Source organism: Camellia sinensis, unplaced genomic scaffold, assembly GCF_055761805.1.
Source record: "Camellia sinensis isolate YWXY unplaced genomic scaffold, ASM5576180v1 Unanchor3, whole genome shotgun sequence".
NCBI classification, from domain to species: domain Eukaryota; kingdom Viridiplantae; phylum Streptophyta; class Magnoliopsida; order Ericales; family Theaceae; genus Camellia; species Camellia sinensis.
In genome coordinates this window covers 10,750,086-10,754,807 of record NW_028129178.1, presented here as the reverse complement: position 1 = coordinate 10,754,807, position 4,722 = coordinate 10,750,086, and positions in this window count along the sequence as shown.

Here is a 4,722-nt window from a genome sequence, read left to right as displayed (position 1 = left end):
TACAATATATAAAATTACAATTAGACAATTATATATAAGTTCAAAAAAGATATCTATAAATAAGAAACAACTAGCGTAACAAATTCCCATAATTGGAAAGAAATCATCCATTATGGTAAAACTCATAAATTCAATCCCAAAATCTATAGCAAGGTTATTATATTTAAATTTGAATTATTCTCCAAAAATTATTAATGTTGAAATTCTTTCATTTCAAGTTCATAAATTAGAACGCAACTGTGTTGTTAACACCAATGGAAAAGTACTCTTTTCACCCACATTCAGGTTTGGGAAGTCCCAAAAAATTCAAAAAGTTAAAAAAATATACAAAAATCAAAAAAATCATTACTATTCACAAATAAAAAATATTAAAAAAATATTTTATACATTTTTGTAATATAAAAGTTTGAATTACACTGTCAGCCATACTGTCCCAACAGGAAGGCAGGTCATACACTTTTTGAGCAAAAAAAAAAAAAAAAATTACATACGTAAAACCACAAAGTTTGATGGTAATGTTGGGTCCTTGGTGGGCCCCCTAAGAGTTCCGTTTTGATAATCCAAACCGTACAATATGTAGAACTCGTTGAGTACTATATGCATGTAAAAAATTACATTAATCGGATATCGTTAACTATATGATCAAATTAGTTTTGTATAAACAAAACGGATGTTGATAGTTAACTGTTAAAAAAAACTAATCCGATCATATATCTATCGATATCCGATCAACGTGATTTTTTACAAGCATATAATACTTGACGAGTTGTACATATTGAACGGTTCAGATTATTAAAATGGGACTCGTGGTGGCCCCGACGGACCAACTATCACTGTCCAAACACTTTACCCTGAAGGAGGCAATAATTTACTGTGTAAGACACACTGCCCAGCACGACAGCCGTACAACCTACTCAACTTTCTTCTCCTATACACTTTATTTATACAATTTTTTATTACACGTTTTTTCGAAAAAGATAAAACGTTAACCCAAACATCCATATTTTTTTCCTCAACTTTTTAGTCCAAAAAGACAAAAAGTGCACTTATTTAGGACACTCTAAACAAATAAATAAGTGGTTGTTTGGGGTGTCCTAAATAAGTGTACTTTCTAACTTTTTGGACTAAAAAATTGATGAAAAAAAATGGTTATTCAGATTAACTTTTTGACTTTTTATGAAAAAAATGTGTATTAAAAAATTGTATAAATTAGTGTGTAGGAGAAGATTAGGCGTGTGAGTTGTACACTGTACTGTCTGCGCAGCTGAGTTGATGTTAAGAAATGGTTGGCTACTTTTTGGACATTGCACTGGACGCTGCTATTCGGCCCGTGGGGGCCATCACAGCTCCCATTTTGATAATCTGAACCGTCAATGTATAGAGCTCGTCGAGTACTATATGCTTGTAATAAAATATGTTGATCGGATATCGATAGCTGTCTAATCAGATTAGTTTTTTTCAACCGTTAAAGATAACACTATCCATTTTTTTATACAAAACTAATTTGATCATATAGTTAACGATATCCGATCAATGTATTTTTTACTGACATATAGTAATCGGTGAGTTCTTCACATTGAATTATTCAGATTATTAAAACGGGACCTGTGATGGGCCCCCACGGATCACGAGCCGAACAACAGTGTGTTAAAATTGCACCCCAACTTTGCAATTTTTCTTAAAAAATGCAGCCATAGATATGAACCGGTCAGATTGATGAGTTGTAATTTGGGATGCTTACTTGTAGGCCCTATTAAGTGGATTTATTGTCTAATGGGTCATATGAAAAAAAATGTCATAAAAAAAGTCACTAATTGTAAGTTTTTCCGACAATTTATAAAAATCATGACAAAAAAAAGTCACTAATTGTCAATTTTTAGCGACATATATAAAAAATTGTCAAAAAAAATTATTTTTAGTGACAATTTTACCAAGACTTATTTTCAGTAGGACTTTATGGGAATTAAGTCCAACTATTAGGACCTATTGATAGTTTACCCTTGTAATTTTGTGTGTAAAATTAATTTTTTAATATTTTTTTTGTAAATAGTGATAACTTTTTAACTTTTTGAATAACTTTTTATCTTTTTATCTTTTTTAAAACATGCCAAACTAAGCCTTATTTTTTTAATAGGCCAAGTATTGTTTTATACTAACAACAATGATTCATCCTCCTTTTCTCCCACCCCCTTTGACCCCCTATCTCTCTCATTGGTTACATTTTCTTTTTCTTTTTCTTTTTTTTCCTGCTCCTCCAATCACCATCCGCCACGTAACAAAGGGGGTGAGGGGGCGACCCCCAAAAAGAGGTCCCAAGCATTATTCTATTCTAAAAAATTTCGGTGAAGTTTCCCGCTATTTTCTTTCCAAAAAAAAAAACACTTTTTCCAACCCCAACAATTATTTTCAATGGGCCAAGTCTGTTTTTTTACTCTCCACTTCTTAGAAACTTGGTGAAGTTTCCCACTATTTTCTTTCTCAGGAAAAAAGCATATCCTTACCAAAAACAGAAACGAATGGATGCATCATCATTGATAACAAAAAAGAAAAATACAGAAAAACATAAGAGCCATCGTGGAATATTTTAATGAAAATTTTCAAATCCAGATATTATTTTCTTTTCCTGGAAAAAGAATAATCGAAAGGCAGCAATTGATTGAAAGTGGTTACAAAACTTATATCAAATTGGGAAGGAAGTCCAGGCGTGCATTTCCCTTCCAAACAAACATTTTCGTCGGAAATTTCTTCTTCTACTTATAAGTGAGTCATAATGCACAGGCGTGCATTTCCCTTCCAAACAAACATTTTCGTAGGAAATTTCTTCTTCTACTTATAAGCAAGTCATAGTGCATATATTCGATCATTGCGAGTCTTAATCATCTTTCGTGAAAACCTAGAGGTATGATATGATCTTCTCATTTTTTTGTTTTGATTTTATTTTATTTTATTTGACAAATCAATTAATACGTTGGAATTGCTTGCGATTGTTTGTGGGTTGTTGAGTGATTTGATTTTATAGGTTTTTTATTATTATTATTAAAAAAAAAGTTGATGATTGATTGTGGGTTTGATCAGTGTGTTTTGATCGTTCGATATTTAGTTCTAGTTATGTGCGTTAGTTTGTAATCTCTCTCTCTCTCATGTGTTTGTGGTTTTTCTTTAACTCTGTTTGTGTGTTTGTGTTTGAGAGAGATTTAATTTAATTTTGTGATATAGTGTTAATCAAGTGGGTAAATTACACAGAAATTGGTGGAAAGTGAGAATAGTGTAAATCAAGTGGGTAAATTAAGTGGGAAAGTGAGAATAGTGATAATCAAGTGGGTAAATCACTAATACTTCTCTTTTAAAACCTTCTAAAAATATTCAAAACAACATAATGATTGGATTCTAGTAAAAAATTGATTTAACACAAGACAAATCCCATTTGATGAAGTTCATGATAGAAACAACTGGTGTGGTCTTATAAGCTCAGACACTTTTTCAAGAAAGTAACAAGTCTATGTCGAACATGTATCCAACAAGCCTTTATTAATTAATTTTTTTTTTTTAATGTTTTTAGAAACCTAACATACTAACTTAGACAAACACAAAACATGTAACTTGTAAGTTTGAAGAAAATAACTTTGGAATCTAACAATAAAACAAAAATTAATATAGATTTATATATCTATTAACATTATCTCATCCATTAGATCTTTTAATTTTAAGAGCCCTAAAGCATAAGTCTTACAATTTGTTTATAAATGCACTTTTTAAAATAGATATTATGATTTTAGTTCACACTTCTTTTCTAAAATGTAGGGTGTGGTAAATGATTTCTTAGTATTGTCCTATAATAATATATAAATCTATTGGCAATGCAGAAAATGAGAAATAGGTAATATTTTATTGTATAAATATAAAAATATATACATATTTGTTTTTATGTCCTTTCTATGTCATGTCAATATAAAAAATATAAAAAAATATTGTTGTGTCGACACGTTCGTATCGTGTTTTATTTGTGTCTTGTGTTCAGTGCTTCTTAGGGTGTAGTGGCACATGAGGATTGTGCAATATGAAGGCAGTTCAGTGCTTCTTAGGGTGCAGTGGCACATAGGATTGTGCAATATGAAGGCAGTAGTAGTACTCTTTAGTGGCAAAATGAACATGGGGATGTCGTAATTTGTTTTTTGTTGTATGGTTCTTCATTTTTCTACTTTGTGATCTATGTTTTCTTCTAATTTGATATTTCTAAAATTAGCTCAAGATTTTTTATTTTTTATTTTGGTGAAACATGTTTGTTTTGTAATGAAAACCTGGAAAATTGTTTTTAAAATTCTAAAATAATTTTTTCTTCAATTACATAAATGCATTTTTAAATATGTAGATTGTTTGCTAATTAATATATATATATATATATATTTTTTCTTCTTTTCATCATAGCAGTGAGATGGGCATTTGAGGAAAAAAAATGAAAAAATAGGATGGCATACTTTTTTAAAACCAATTTCCATCCTTATTATGAAACTGTTCCAACTGATTGCAATAAACAGTTAAAGTTATTTTATAAATATGCAGGGACTGAGGTAACATCTGAAGGGTGAATTAAGACATGGAGGAAAAAATGGTGCTTGATTTAGATCTCAATAATCTGCCTTCACTTGTTGACAATGTGCGACCTATTGATCTCAGTCTTATCTTAGTACTACTTAGGACACCAAACTGTTATAAATACAAATG